Genomic DNA, 17,077 nt, shown 5'->3' with positions numbered 1-17,077 from the left:
AAAAGTTGTATTTCTGCCCTCTTTTGAAAAAATAGAGACTATCTAGCAACACGAGGCTCACGTTCACAAATGCCAGTTGGCCAAGAGTCAGTGGCTATTCTTTTAGAGATATTGATCCCTTGCCCATTAGGTCTACAATGTTACTATTGACATGCTAGCCTTAATCTACCTGATCTTAAATCTATCCATGTTTATGATGTAAGGCAGTGATCTCATTCTATTTTCCTCAATAGAATGAACCCATTTCCAGCTAACATCTACTGAACAGTCCTTCCATTCCTCACTGCTACCTCTACTATATATGGAGTCATACATACACAAACCCGTAACTAGTTCTGGCCTTCCTATTCTGTCCATTGTTCTTTTGCCCTTCCCACCTTACTTGACTACATAATGTCTTAAATCCTGCCAAGACGAGGCTCCTCATTTGTTCTCTTTCAAAAATTTCTTAGCTAGTTGTGAATCTTTATTATCTCATTTATTTTATTTGTAGGAGATGTGTCCTTATAGGGCAGAACAGACACGTCATTCTCCAGGAAAAAAGAAACAAAGAAAAAGATGCAGAAGAATATCTTATAACTTGGAACTGGAATAATACTTTTTTAGACAAAAAGGCATTGATGGCTTTGTCTACATCAAAAATAAGGAATCTTTTTTGGCGAAGATTGCCACAAGCAAAGATAACAGATGAATTCTCATCTGGAAGAAGATATTTATATCTAAAATTGAGAAAATATTAATATACATTATATATACTCTATGTGTTGAGTTCCTCAAAAAATCTATTAGAATATTTGTTCAAATCTCACTTTATATGTTAACCCATGTAAAGAATTTAACCTCCACAATGTTAAGTCAATCTGCCTTAAAACACAGCACATCAAGTTTTCGTTAGGTTCTCATACAGCTTTTAATATTTTTCTACTTAAAGGGCTTGTGAAGACTTTGTTAGGCTGGTTTCCAGATAAGTTATGCTTTTTGCATTACTGTAATGTTATCTCATTTTCTGTTTTCTAGAAATAATAACTGTCCACATAGAGGAATGGTACCTATTTTTGGAAGTTGATACCCAGCAATCTTGCTTACTTGCTTAATTGTTCTAATAATTCATCTATTGATTATTCCCATTCTCTGTATGGAAATCATCATATTATCTGCAAGTAATACACAGACTTACAGTAAAATAGCAGAATTCCAACAGGCCAACTTAACCCTAACACCTAAACTTTAAGAAAAGAAAAACAAACATAAACACAAACTATAGACTAGACTCACTTATGAATATAGACGAAAAACTTATAAATCAGTATCAGAAGATCGAACCCATCAGTGCATTAAAAAATGAGACATCTTGCTATGTAGGGTTTATCTGAAGATATTTCTACACTCTCAGTTTAAAGGGAAACATATGACCCGATAGATTTCCCGTAAGCAGTTGTTAATGTTAAACAACTATTCTCAGTTTAAAGCAGACAAACCAAAACCTCACTACTTGTAGCAAACTAGGAAAAAGGAAAAGTCCTTTAACAAACCCTACAGCAAATACCATGCCTCAGTTAACTACTAGAAGGAATCCCACAAAACACAGTTAATGAGGATTCTCATTATCACTGCTACTAATAAAAACTTTATTGACAGTTATGCCCATTTTAGTAAGACAAGAAAAACACAGAGATATGAAAGTAAGAAAAAAGAGACAAAAAGTGCTATTTTGCAAATTGCCTCCTTAGAATATACAATAAAATCAACTACATAACTATCCGAAGTAATGAGTATTGAGTAAGTTGCCCCATATGAGAAAAGTCTACAAAGATCAATAGCCTCCTACAGCAACCTGCAGCAACCGTGATAATTAGAGCAGACTGAGAAGGAAAAGCATTCATTGTATGAAGAAAAATTGTTAAATATGTTGCAATAAACCTAATGAAATCTATATAAAAAAGATGACTCTACTTTATCCAAGGCTATGAAAGAAATTTTATTAAATAGAAAAGCACCCTGTATGCTTGAATGAGAAAACTCAGTATTTTAAAAAATAATTCACACAAAATTGATCTATAATTTTGATGTATTCCCAATTAAAATATAAAATAGAATTTAAAGGGACTTAACAGGTTGATTTCCCATTTTCTCATTCAGGGAAGAACCCCACCAGTCTGAGGATAAAGAAACAGACAGACGTGGCTGAGAAGGGAAGGAGAGTCATAGGCTAACAGCTAGAGAGGTTCGGTGATCAAGAGAGCTTTTTCAGAGGCTTGAGCACATTTAAATCCTGATGGAGAAAATCCAGTAGAGGGGAAGAAGCTGAAATTGAAGAAAAAAATATTAGCATAAGTTTCCTAAATAGCTGAGGAGTACAGTACATTCCCAAAAGTCATAACAAAATGAACATTTACACGCTAACACTGTTTCAGAATACACAAAACAGAATTCTTGCTCAGGGGGCGCCTGGGTGGCACAGCGGTTAAGCGTCTGCCTTCGGCTCAGAGCGTGATCCCGGCGTTATGGGATCGAGCCCCACATCAAGCTCCTCCACTACGAGCCTGCTGCTTCCTCTCCCACTCCCCCTGCTTGTGTTCCCTCTCTCGCTGGCTGTCTCTGTCTCTGTCAAATAAATAAATAAAATCTTAAAAAAAAAAAGAATTCTTGCTCAGGGTGGCATCATGAACATATTAGATAAAATCCTACCTCCAATCCCTTCCAAATTCTCATTGAAAGGACTAGAAGGATATAATGAAAGGAGAAAAAAAATCAATCAGTTGAAGGGGCTCTGGAAGGTTGAATTTTACCTGTCAGTTACATTGAAAATTTAAAGATATAACAGATAGAAGACAGGAGAAAGGAATACCAAACTATAATTTCCTGCAAGAGACTGAAAAGCCTGTGCAGGAATAAGTGGAAAGTAATGCCAAGTCAATCCCTACGTAGCCAGAGCTAGTCCCCTCGTCTCCCTCGCTGCACCTTCACTTGGGGCTGAAAGGAGGGCAAACTCGAGCCTTCACAGGAGAGGAGGCCTATTTAATTCCTACTGGCACCTTAGGGAAAATGACATTGTCCAAAGAAAGAATCCAGCCCCACAGCACAGACTACCAGCGAATGAAGGTGAGGGCCCTGCTGTGGTGGTATCTAAAACAGGCAATCGTGCCAATTATAAAGGACCAAGAATACAGACTTAAGGCTATTTGAACCAACCTGATCTGCTCTGCAGAGATTTCAAAAAACAACTTAAGAACTAAACTTTTGGACAAAGTATATAGAACAAAAATAAATCCTGAATGCATCAAAGATCTGCCCAATAGTAAAAAATGTAAGTGAAGAAATTTTTGCTAGGACAACATTTGCCAAATCCTTGGAACTTTAACAGGAGTTTCCGAGGTGGCCTGGGAGACAGAAAGCCAAATCCAGGGTACATCAAGGTGAGGATTCTGGAAGGAGAGCCTCCCTCCCAAGAGCTGTGCCCTCAGGGTAAGGGCAAGAGAGACGTGCAGCTGCTTCCCCTACCCCACACACCCAGGGGATTACTTTGGTACTGAGCTGAGTACCCATCACACTGGTAAGTAAATGGGTGCTGACCTTACGAGCTGGAAGGAGGTAAGACGACAGGTACTCACAAACATGACGAGATGAACTCTATCCAGAGCCCACGACGCTTGAAAAGCAGCTAAGCATTATTTAGTAAATATTCTAGGCCCAGAGATACAAGGATGTTGAGAGAGACATTGTTCAAAATGGTCCCGAACTGGAAAAGATTCTGATATTTAAACCACAAAATGGGCAAATAAATTATGGTATACTCATACAATATAATGAAAATAAACTACTACTTCATTCAAGAACATGAATAAATCTCACAAAATATTGAGTGAAAAAGTCAAGTCACAAAAGAAAAAATACAGTATAATTCATTTTACAATTTTTCTTTAAACTAAATGTGGAAATTTCCATTCTCTTCTGCACATATGATATATTTTGCAATTAACGTTAAAAAGGAAACCAGGACAGGGCGCCTGGGTGGCACAGCGGTTGGACGTCTGCCTTCGGCTCAGGGCGTGATCCCAGCATTCCCAGCATTCCGGGATCGAGCCCCACATCGGGCTCCTCTGCTAGGAGCCTGCTTCCTCCTCTCCCACTCCCCCTGCTTGTGTTCCCTCTCTCGCTGGCTGTCTCTGTCTCTGTCAAATAAACAAAAAATCTTAAAAAAAAAAAAAAAAAGGAAACCAGGACAAAAATAAACAAAACTAAGAGAAGGAGGAGGAGAACAAAGGAGCAGGGAGAAAAGGAGGAAAACCAAAGGCACATAGCTAACTTGGATTGTCAGAACAAACACGGAAACCTATCTTGAGGACCAAGACGATGCCTCCGGCTTTGGCCACGCCTAGCTCTACAATTTTAATTTCCCTTACAGGTGTTTGCATCTTTACAATGGCAAAGTAAAACTTGAGAAAATCTAGAATGTCTCCTTGTACGTGCTGGTGCTTCAAGTATCTAAAAGGGACCAACACGGTCTCTGACTAAGGCCACCTTGCTTCCCCTCCACTAAAAGAGATACCCCTCGGCAGATAAAATGAAAAGGAACAAAGATAATTTTACTATGGAAACAGCCTTGAAAAAGAGGGACCAAGCTGCCAGATCTGAGCATGTCCCATCTTCTGGCCACCCCAAGTAAACTGACTTCTTGCCCTAAAAAGAAAAATTAGAAAATCCACAATTCACCCACCTAACCAGATTTGGGAGTACATTATGATTTATGAAAACAGAATACAAAATTACAAGAAAAGCACAATGTGAGATTAGGAGATATTTTTCAGGGTTTGAAAAAGCATGACAGGTAAATTTTTTAAATGGAGATTTAAAAAAAAAAAACTGAGATAACAAAGTAAATACATACTCAAAAAACAACTCTTGAACCTCAAAACAAATGACCCCGTATGGACAGAACTGATAGGAGAAAATACTAGAGACACAGAAGACAAATCAGGCGTGTGAAATACACATACAAGAAGTATCCTTAAAAGAGAAATAGAAACACATTCTATTTTTGGTTTACTAAGAGCTTGTATCAAAATGGATATTGAATTTTCATTAATGCTTCATTGAGAACTATGGGTATGACTGTGTGATCTTTTTTCTTCTGGTCTACTGATATAAAAGACTACATTAATAGATTTTAAAAACCACATTCTTATTTGCTCATGGCATATTATTCTTTAAATATGTTGTGTGGTTCAAAATCAATTAAGTAAAAGAAAAACATGCCTTGAACTAAATAAAGCACCGGCTGAATTTTTAGGTTGAAACGTTTCACAGCAAATGTAATGGGGGAGGGGAAGGTATAACCTCATAAAACCTGTAATTCCAAGGATGAAAAAACAAATTCAACCCAGCATTCAAGCAAAAAGAAACGATGGACCACAGAGGAAAAGACAGAGTCCTGGTGGCCTCAGATGCCTGCTTTAGGATAATAAATGCCAGAAAACAGTTTAGCGTTAACTGCAGAACCTTGAAAACGATAGACTCACCCACATTTTCTGTCTGGTCTTGCAAGCATCCCTTCCAGAATCTGCTGAAAAACATTCCCAACCGCAGAAGAACTTAAAATCTAACAACCACATTTCTGTCCTTAAAAGCTATTCCAGATTCTACTTTTGCTGACTATCATATAACTTTAAAATTTTTTTAAACTTAATGAAAACGAAGATGGTATAAACAATCGGCAGTAAGTATCGAAAACAAAGCTTCTGCTACGTAATTGTAAAATATGCTAACGCGGGGCGCCGGGTGGCACCGCGGTGGAGCGACTGCCTTCGGCTCAGGGCGTGAGCCCGGCGTTCTGGGATCGAGCCCCACGTCAGGCTCCTCCGCTATGAGCCTGCTTCTTCCTCTCCCACTCCCCCTGCTTGTGTTCCCTCTCTCGCTGGCTGTCTCTATCTCTGTCGAATAAATAAATAAAATCTTAAAAAAAAATAAAAAAATAAAAAATAAATAAAAAAAAATATCCTAATGGAGTTAAATACTTGTCACTGATTTTTTTCTTTTTTTTTTATTGAACTATAATTAACATACAATGTTTTAGTTTCAGGTCACTAATTATTTTTGCCAGAGAAGCTACATGAAAACAATAAATGTCTAAAATCCCAATGATTCTAAACTGTGAAGGGCGATGGGAGAAATTAGAATGTAGGAACATTCTAATCTTCTCTTTTTGAAAAATGAGGGAGGGTGAAAAATACGGTTTCATTCTTGACAGTAAAAGCAATAGCTCCTTCCTCATTTATAAGCAGTTAAAAGTAAATAATCATGTTATCAGCACATCATTATATTTCGTCTCCTTATTTAATTCCTTTTGCCTTTTTTCATATGCTGACACCATAGAGCAATACTGAATAATTATGATGGCAATATCTCTATGTCTTACTCCAATCAGTTTCCTTCTGCTCTGGTATTAAGAATGCTGTCAGTTGAGGGATACCTGAGTGGCTCAGTTGGTTAAGTCTCCGACTCTTGATTTGGCTCAGGTCATGATCCCAGGGTCTTGGGATGGAGCCCTGAGTTGGGCTCCGTGCTCAGCAGGGAATCTGCTTCTCTCTCTCCCTCTGCCCCTCCCCACATGCACGCATGCTCTCTCTCTCTAAAATGAATAAATAAATCTTTAAATAAAAAAAGAATGCTGTCAGTTGATAACTTAAAATAGATACATTTTATCATGTTATATTTTTGGTTTCCTGAGTCTGTATCAAAAATGGATACTGAATTTTTATTAATGCTTCATTGGAAACTATGGAGACAGTTGTGACTTTTTTTCTCCTTTGATCTACTGTATAAAATATTAGATTTTATAAAACCACATTCCTACTTATTCACGCTATATTATTCTTTCAATGTTATGTGACTCATTACTATTATATTATTGAGAATATTTTTAATCTATATAGGTGAAAGGCACCTATAATTTTCGTATTTTTATATTTTTGCCAGGTTTTGGTAACAAGTTTATATACTGGCTTAAAACGAACTTAGACACTGTCTTTTAAAATGTTCTTCAATACTTTATATGGCACGGGAATTACTTCTTTCTTTGAAATCTGAACAAAACAAGTGTGGTTTTAGAGAATTCTTTCACATTTTAGATTACTTCCATGATCATTATCCTATTTATATATTCTGTGTATTCTTGGATCTATTTCTACAATTCATATTTTCTTATGCAATGCCCACTTCCAGTGAGAGCAGGGAAGGAACCCAGGCTGAGCCTGACCTAAGTAAGAAGCCCTTAGTTGAGGATCCAGGGACAGGAGTCCAGAGGAGACCAAGGCCTCCGCCACACACACACCCAAGGACCAGAGAGCCAGCAGCACAAAGAACTCCGGACATCTGCGGATGATCCGCTTGGGGGTTCAGCCAAGCGCTGACCGGCGCATGTGTCTGAGGAAACAGTCTGAGGCTGAGAAAGCACCATCCAAAAGGATTAGGAAGGAAGAGTGCCCGGCCCACGCACCAGGCCAGGAATCGTGCTTTTTTGCCACAGGAGTGGATTAGCCCCAGCTGAGCGCTGCTCCACAGCCACCCCTAATTATGTAGTTGTCCAGGTCAGCCAGCAGTTACACCCTTAGGGAGCCGAGGCCTGGGTAATCATCTCTCCTGGGCACCACTGGAGGCCTGTGAACACGGCTGTTTAAAAACACACATAAAATCAGATGAGGGGTTCAACAAAGTACCTCCCTCCCCCAAGGTTCGTAAAGCTAGCTTTGTTGTTAATCCTTCCCAGGAAAATTGAAGCACAGAGGAGTTAATCCAAATATATTAGTTACATGTGGAGTCTTTACTCCACTGGAAATAATGAAAATAAATGAAGCAGTGTTATTACCGAGGCCATCAAATCCATTTGGCAAAAGCTAATCTTCTTAGTTTGCTATTTTAGCGTATCAAAATGTTCATAGTACTTACGACTCCCTTACATCAGAGTAATGATGCATCCGCAAAGCTTCTAGAAAGCAATTTTTCAATTCACTTTGTTATATAGTATTTTTGGAGTTCCAGTGTCAAAAATATTTCACCAGACGTAGAAGAGGAAACACACAACAGCTTTACCCAGACCCTGCTTCACTTCAGCCTTTTACTTAGCTTCATTTCTGGTCTTCAATTTTCCTTTGGTTCTAAAGCAACAGTCTGTTTTCTCCTCCTGAGATGAAATGTTTTCATGGGTACCCTTATTACAGGAGCTGGGTTACAACTGCTAGTTTGTGGTTTTCTTCCCCCCCTGGACCAAGAGAGAGATCGTCGCTGGGGTCCCAATCTTCACATCCACCTTTCAGAATCATGCTCGGCCAGTCCTAAGTGTGGAATCAATCTTTACTAACAAATGAGCAGAAGGCTGAGGACAGCCACAAGCACGAAGAGGCTCCTTCTCACACGCTCCGTGCCCCTTCATTCCTCACCAGCTGGCTGGACATTTTCTTGGAAACCACTGAGCATCTGAAAAGCGGAACTACATGTCCATCCCGTCTAAATGCCCAGACTGATTACAAACGACCCCAGGAACATTTCCCCCATAATTAAATATACAGATGGTTCCCTTTTTCAGGTCTCTAATTTTGGTAGAATCACCCACCATAATATCAACTTCAGAAGGTTTAGAATCTCACCCAAAACCAGAATGAGGTCTGCAGGAAAAAGCTTGTAACAATTAAATTTTCAGACTGAAAGGAAGGCTAACCCATACACCGGTACATGTGGCCTCAATAATGAAATAAAACACAAATGAAAATAAGAATGTTGTAATGATTGAGTTCTCTGGCACAAATTCAAGTCTGGAGACAGAATCCTATTATGTATCTTGAGGTTATTGGAAAAATAAAAGCAAATGGTATCATAATATAATGGGGAAAGTAGGGCATCTTTGAGTTTACAATCTCAAACCAGACAAGAGTCAATGAGTTGCTGCCTGTGAGGTAACTGGAGGATTCAGGTGAGGACACGACTGAACTTAGACATGATAGGGAATCGAATACTGAGAGGAGTGATTTCAATTTCCATCCAGACAACTGCGACCAAAAAGTGGTCAATTTAAAGCTAGTGGCGTCCCAAAATTCTGACAAAGCTAAGCTTCTCTGGATGTGATACCAAAAATCACTATAGGATCTTTAAAGAACATATCAATTACCATTCAAGATTCATTGTGAGATTTCTTAATTCAGAACAGCTGTCACGATGGAGGGATAAGATGCTAACTGTAAAGAAATTACAATTTGCACAGCACAATGCCACTGCTGCCACCCAAGGTGTCCTCCTGTTCTATCCTTATCATCCCGTCCTTGGAGAAGAATGGAGTGTGATTTACAAAAGATACACATCGGAGAAACTAGGGATCAGTGGAGCTTTATCTCTGTTAAGTAATCTACATGCTAATTTTTAATATATTCCTTCTCATTAAATATTTTCTGTAATTTTGAAATATGAGTGCTTATTAAGTAGGAAAAGAACATTGCCCATTTAGTAACTTTTCCTAGAACTTCAAGCTGAGAAACGAGCCACTTGGATTGACATCATAGAAATCTACCACCTTCTCTGGGCCTTGCTTTTCTCATCTGTAAAATGGATATAAAAAGGTAGTTACTGGGACACCTGCATGGCTCAGTCAGTTAAATGTCTGCCTTCGGCTCAGGTCATGATCCCAGGGTCCCGGGATCGAGTCCTGCATCGGGCTCCCTGCTCAGTGGGGAGTTTGCTTCTCTCTCTCCCTTTGCCTCTCCCCCTGCTTGTGCTCTCTCTCTCTCTTCGGACAAATAAATAAATAAAATCTTAAAAAAAAAAAAAGTTATCTACTTCCTAGGATCACTGTGAAGAGTAAATGAGGTAAATTATCTCAGTGCCTGTTCAGAAGAATCACTCAAAAATATTAGTTGTTTCTGTTATTATCAGTAGAACCAGCAAGAAAACTTAGAAATCATATAGATCAAAATTATCTTAACCTCTTTCCATTTCTTATTTTTTAATTTGGACAATATTAGGCTAAGTGGCTAAATGACTGCATTATTTCCATTAATATTCTAATATTTATCCTAAGTACATAAACCTCTTTTCTTTAATTGTATAGTTTCTTTATAGCAATAAGTTCCAATATGAATTTAGACTTTAAATTTATTAAAAATGAAATAGAATTATAATCTATACATTCTGAAAGCCCCACAAAACCCATATTCTTATTCGATTTTTTAGTATCTTCTTAAGACTCATATTTCATGGGGCGCCTGGGTGACTCAGTGGTTAAGCGTCTGCCTTCGGCCCAGGGCATGATCCCAGGGTCCTGGGATGGAGCCCCACATCGGGATCCCTGCTCAGCGGGAAGCCTGCTTCTCCCTCTCCCACTCCCCCTGCTTGTGTTCCCTCTCTCGCTGGCTGTCTCTCTCTGTCAAATAAATAAATGAAATCTTAAAAAAAAAAAAAAAGACTCATATTTCATGTTTCCTCCATATGATAAACATACATGCAGGGGCTACTCCCTTGATGAGGTTACATTACATGGCACAGGTGATGGGATATCACTACTGTGATTATGGAGGTGCTATACAGATGTTATGTAAAACTAATGTTCTGTTCTGTTGTTATATACAAGAGTCTACATTAGCGGACTGGACAGACTCTCTCTTGCAGGCTTTGAAGAAATAAGCTGCCATGTTCTGAAAGGGCCTGTGAGAGGGTCACGTGGCCAGGAATTGGGGGGTAGCCCTAGGAGCCGAGAGCAGCACCTGCTGACAGCCAGCAAGAAATAGGGACCTCGGTCTTACAGTCCTCTGACCACATGAAGATAAATTCGGCAAAAACAGAATAAATATGTATGATAAATTGATAAATTCTGAGGCTTATATATATGGAAACTAAATTAAAATTTATGCAATCAAATGTATCATTATTTAACTTTTAATACTTCTGCTGTTGGGCTTCAAAAAATCTTACCCAACTCAAGATTATCTAAAACACACCTAAGCTTTTTGTAGTCTCTGGTTTTTATACTTGAAAAGTTAATTTACCATTTTACAAGATGAAAAGAGTTCTGTGGCTGGGCGGTGGTGATGCCAGCACAAGACTGTGAATGGGCTTCATGTCACCGAGCTATACACTTAAAAATGGTAACTTGCATGTGTATTAAACCACAATAAAATGATTTTAAACCCTAGAAAACGATCTCAGATTTGTGGTTACCAGGAGTGGGGGGGGGGTGAGGGGAGGGAAAATGGAAGGAAAGTGGTCAAAGGTATAAATTTCCAGTTGTAAGTAAGCACTAGGGACATAAATACCTCACGAGCACAGCTAACACCACTGTACGACATACAGGAAAGTTGCTAAGAGAGGACATCTTGAGAGTTCTTACACAAGGAAAAAAAATGTTTCTCCTTTTTTTTTTTCTTATTGTATCTATAGGAGATGATGCTTACTAAGCTTATTTTGGTGAACGTTCCACAACACGTAAGTCAAACCATTATGCTGTACACCTTAAACGTACAGTGATATATGTCAATTGTATCTCAAGAAAACTGGGAACTTTTTTAGAAAAAAATACCTAAAATACAAGTTAATCCACTTGGAATTTATGTGGGAGTATAAAAGTGTATCCCCCCCCCCACAATACTTATCCAATTAAATCAGCATGATTTACTGCTTTATTTGTCTTTCCCTACCAGTTTGAATACTTGGATACACTTGGATGTATTTCTGGCCTTTCCAACCGTACCCAATGCTCAGTATCTGAGTCAGGGAGGATTTCCAGTTGTCCTTATTTCATTTTCCTCATACCCAGAAGGAAGATACCACTCAGCCACATAGCTGCGGGCCCTGGAGCTCAAATTCTAGGTGCCAAGTACAAGGAACCGTGAAGCCACAATCCTTAAGCTTTTGGTGCCACCTAGTGGACTGTTTTCATGGGTTAACCTCTGTTCAGAGTCCGGAAACATTCTCCACCACCCAGTTTCTTAACCCACTAGGGCAATTTTAATATAAAAAATGTAAGCCTTATCATGTACAGGAGGGCCCTCTGCCTCCAGCCTTTCTCTGCGGTCCATCTTTCAGATGCCAGGGATATAACAGTCAAGGGCAGCTCAGATCACTACTCCTGACTTCAGAAGTTCCAATGGCTTTCAATTGGCAATAAAATAAAGTAGATGTAAATTAGCAGAGAGGGAAATTAAATCAACAAAGATGAGAACAATCCTAAAATTAAGTGCAAATTGGAAAAAAATGGACCCAGCTGTCTCTAAAACATACAATATGCACACACTGAGGAGAAGCTTCCCTGTTTCAGGGAAAACCTTGAAATTCACACTCTCTCAGAATTCCTTTCCTCCCTTAGCACGTGGCCCACACCTATCTCACAGCGCTTAGTCTCTCTCTGCTTTGCGCTGAAGGTAATTTGATGCAGAAAAATCTGCCAACCACACTAGACCGTGAGCGCCTTAAGGATAAAGACAGGATCTGGTTCGTCCCAGACTCAAACAGCCCGGACACCTTTAAGAAAGTGACTTTCTGGGGTGCCTGGGTGGCTCATTCAGTTAAGTATCAGCCTTTACCTCAGGTTATGAACCCCCGGTCCTGGAATCCAGACCGGAGTCTGGCTCCCCACTTGGTGGAGAGTCTGCCTCTCCCTCTGACCCTCCACCCTGCTTCTGCTCTGGCTCTCTCACTCGCTCTCAAGTGAAGTAATAAAAAATTTTACTAAAAAAAAAAAAAATTAGGGGTGCCAGGATGGCTCAGTTGGTTGGGCGTCTTCCACTCAGGTCAGCTCAGGTCATGATCCCAGGGTCCTGGGATGGAGCCCTGTGTTGGGCTCCCTACTCAGTGGGGAATCTGCTTCTCCCTCTCCCTCTGCAACCCCCCCACCCCGCCTCTGCTCGTGCTCTCTATAAATAAAAAAAAAAAGAAAAAGAAGAAAAGTGACATTCTCCAGGAAGGTGATTCAGACTTTAAAGGGTAGTCATACAAATGCAATTCCCAATAGTCCATGCCTATTTCCCAGTCTCTACATTCTCCCTGTTAATTTTCTTATTAGTTTGACCTCAAACTGATCTCATACTTTCTGCCTCTGTTGATTCACAGCTGGGCATCCTTCTTTTGTGCTCTCCTGGGAACCAACCTCAAGGTGTGCCTTCTTAAATTAATATGTTAGTGATTTATCTGTGTTCCTTCACCCTTATCCATGTAGCTTAAACTTCCAGCAAAAACTATCTCGATGTCCAAAAAGAACAGCAGTAAGAAAACCAGTCTCTATTTAAGGAGAGCTTCCTATGTGCTACGTGCTTTACATATTGTCTCATTTAATTTCCCAGCAACGTAGCTCTTACTCATCCTTCACGTCTGAATTCAATCGCTTCCTTAAGGATGCGTCCTCCAACATCCTGTACACACTACACCTTCATCACTATAGTATCTCGTAGCACTAGGCAGCTCTCTCATAACGCGTATCACAGTTAAAATTTTGCGTTTCTTAACCAAAGTCTATCTCTTTTGAACTAATCCCTTTGAGGATTTATGATGTCTACTTTTGTTCATACAGTGTCTCCATTGCTTAGCTAAGAGATAAGGATTAACTTGTCCAAAACTAATCCCCAGCAGATTGGCCTCCTGGAAAGAGATTGGCCTTATGCAGAGTATCAGGGGAAACTGGGGAGACCTGGTTTTAAGGCAATCAATCACGGTCAGCGGCACAGCTTGGACCACAGTTGCCCCTACAGCTATGATGTTAGGAAAGGGCTAATCCTTTCACAATCATGACAGCTGAGGTAGCAAATGCTACTGCTAGCTGGCTATGTCATATGGATTCAATTGCAAGACCTTGGTCCCATCCCCCCAACATCTCAGAAGAGGTGTTATGCAGAGTAATGCCTTCACAGCCATTATGTTACAACACCATTTATGTTCCACTGTCCCTGCCTTCTCCAGTTCTTGACATCTGGGCTGGTCAAAACCCTTACCAGGAGTCTCCGTGTCCCATTTTTTAATCGGTCTGAGGTAGGCAGAGGTTTTATTATCAAGACCTCGACTCCTTCTAACCCCATCCACAAGCAATGAGTGGGGGCAGGGTTAGAGATAAAGTTCTGTCATGACATAATGCCACGGTGGTACCTTAATCCTGGTACCTCATTCCAGCTGGCACTTTCTCTATTATGCAAAAGCCCCAGAGCCCAAACATAGAAGTTCCTCTCCCAAAGCTGATGTCTGATTGGAGGACCTGATATTGTTAAAATGTCCACACTACGTGGACAAACAGACTCAGTGCAGTCCCTATAAAATATCAACTGCATTTTTCACAGACCTATGACAAATAATACTAAAATTTGTATGGAACCAGAGAAGACCCTGAATAGCCAAAGTGATCTTGAGAAAGAAGAACAAAGTGGTAGGTACAACAACCCCAGATTTCTAGATGTATTACAAAGCTGCAGTAATCTAAACAGTATGGTACTGGCACAAGAACAGACACACAGATCAACGGGACAGAACAGAGACTCCAAAAATAAACCCACAATTTATGGTCAACTAATTTCTATATAATGGGGAAAAGACACTCTCTTAATAAATGGTGCTGGGAAAACTGGACAGCTACATGTAAAAGAATGAAAATGGGCCATTTTTCTAACACCAAACACAAAAATAAACTCAAAACAGTTCATTAAAGACCTAAATGTGAGACCTGAAACCATAAAAATCCTAGGAGAGAGCACAGGCAATAATTTCTCTATCAGTCGTAGCCACGTTTTTCTAGATATGTCTCACTGAGGCAAGGGAAACAAAAACAAAAATAAACTATCAGAACTACATTAAAATAAGAAGCTTCTGCACAGCAAAGGAAACCATTAACAAAACTAAAAGACAATGTACTGAATGGGAGAAGATATTTGCAGATTTGCAAAAGATATCCAATAAGGGCTTAATATCCAAAATATATAAAGAACTTCTGTGACTTGACACCAAAAAACAATTTGATTGAAATATAGGCGAAGGACTTGAACAGACATTTCTCCATAGAAGACATCCAGATGGCCACCAGACACATGAAAAGACGCTCAACATCACATTAATCATCAGGGAAATGCAAATCAAAACTGCAACGAGGTATCAGCTTATACCAGTTAGAATGGCAAAAACAAAATGACAAGAAACAACAAGTTGCTGGTGAGGATGTGAAGAAAAAGGAACCCTTATGCACTGCTGGTGGGAATGTAAATTGGTATAGCCACTGTGGAAAACAGTACTAAGATTTCTGAAAATAGGGCGCCTGGGTGGCTCAGTCGGTTAAGCGTCTGCCTTCAGCTCAGGTTATGATCCCAGGGTCCTGGGATCGAGTCCCACATCGGCCTCCCTGCTCAGTGAGGAGTCTGTGTCTCCCTCTCCCTTTCCCTCTGCCCCTCCCCCTCCTTGTGCGCTCTCTCTCGAATAAATAAAATATTTTTAAAAAAGATTTCTGAAAATATTAAGAAATATCATATGATCCAAAAATTTCACTATTGGGTATTTACCCAAAGAAAAGGAAAACAATAATTTGAATAGATATACACACCCTTATGTTTATAGCCAAGATATGGAAACAATCTAAGTGTTCATCAACAGACAAATGGATGAGGAATACACACACATACACACGCATGCATGTGTGCGCGCGCACACACACACACACACACACACACACACACACACGAGCACAGAGGAGCACTATACAGCCATAAAAAAAAAGGTATGTCCGTGCCATTTGAAACAACATGGATGGATCTAGAGGATATTGTGTTAACTGAAATAACTCAGACTGAGAAAGACAAATACCGTAAGATCCCACTCATAAGTGGAATCTAAAAAACCAAAAACCAAAAAACCCAAATGAATAAACAAACAAAAAGCAGAATCAGACCTATAAATACAGGGAACACGTGGTTTCTAGAGGGGAGAGGGGGTTGTTGGGCAAAATAAGTGAAGGGGAGGGACGGATACAGGATGAACAAGTCACAGGAATAAACATCGCAGCATAAGGAATAGAGTCAATGATATTGCAAGAGCATTGTATGGTGACAGATGGCAGCTACACTTGTGCACACAGCATAATGCATACGCTTGTCAAATCAGTAAGTTGTACACCTAAAACTAATGTAACACTGTGTGTCAACTATACTCAAAGAACAAAAAGCAAAGAAGTAAAAGGAAACTGGAGTCCCAGGTGGGGGAGGGGGGTGGGAGGACCCTGACGTCTAGTCCTGTTAGATCCCTATGCATTCCCCTAGTATGCATCTGGGCAACCACCAACTGCTAATGCTCTGTGATTCTTCCTTAACGAACATGAATCCAGCAGCCAAGTATATGTGCCACTGTGTCGTCTGCCTTGTCCCCATATTAACAAGGTGCTTGACACAGCGTGGGTACCACATAAGTGTCTGCTCGTCATTGGATTTAATGAGTACACAGATAGCTGGACAACCTCACCAGGTGAGCACTCTTGTCTCTGTTTCATAGGTAAGGGAAGCAAAGCAGAGTTAGAAAGAAGCCTGACCAGGATCACACAGTTAGTTAGGAGGTGAATACGGGATCTGAATCCAGGTCTACCAGATTCCGTGCTACTTATTTGAGATCACTACACTCTACGGCAACTCAGGGCCTTCCTGAGGTGCACTGGGCCCCGGGTCAGTTTTAAGTAACAACAACAGCCATGCCCTTTAAAATTCAGGCATGGTATTAGCTGTTTTAGTTATGAGGTGAAGTGAAGTCTAAGACAATTATACCAGAGTAAGAATTCTAAACCCTAGTGGATTTGAGGGAAAAAAGGTCTTGATGACATCTGTCCCTTCAGACTGGTTAGGAATGGGGCACAGCCGGCCAGCAGAAGTTTTTGGTCACCCAAGCTGTCAGGAAGTACAGAAGGCAGAGGCAGAGTGGGGGCTGCAAAGAGTCAAAGATGTTTCCAAGATTTCCAGCTGGAATATAAATACAATAAAACTCTAAAGTTGAACTTTCTGAAGACTTCTAGTACATAAGCAGTTTTACTGGTCAATGGAATGGTAACTGCAAGGGGAAGTCTGTGCTACGGCTCTGTGCCCAGCACAGT

The sequence above is a fragment of the Ursus maritimus genome, unplaced genomic scaffold (assembly GCF_017311325.1).
Source record: "Ursus maritimus isolate PB19 unplaced genomic scaffold, ASM1731132v1 scaffold_16, whole genome shotgun sequence".
NCBI classification, from domain to species: domain Eukaryota; kingdom Metazoa; phylum Chordata; class Mammalia; order Carnivora; family Ursidae; genus Ursus; species Ursus maritimus.
The sequence above is the reverse complement of the archived record's forward strand: the minus strand, read 5'-3'. Positions refer to the sequence as shown.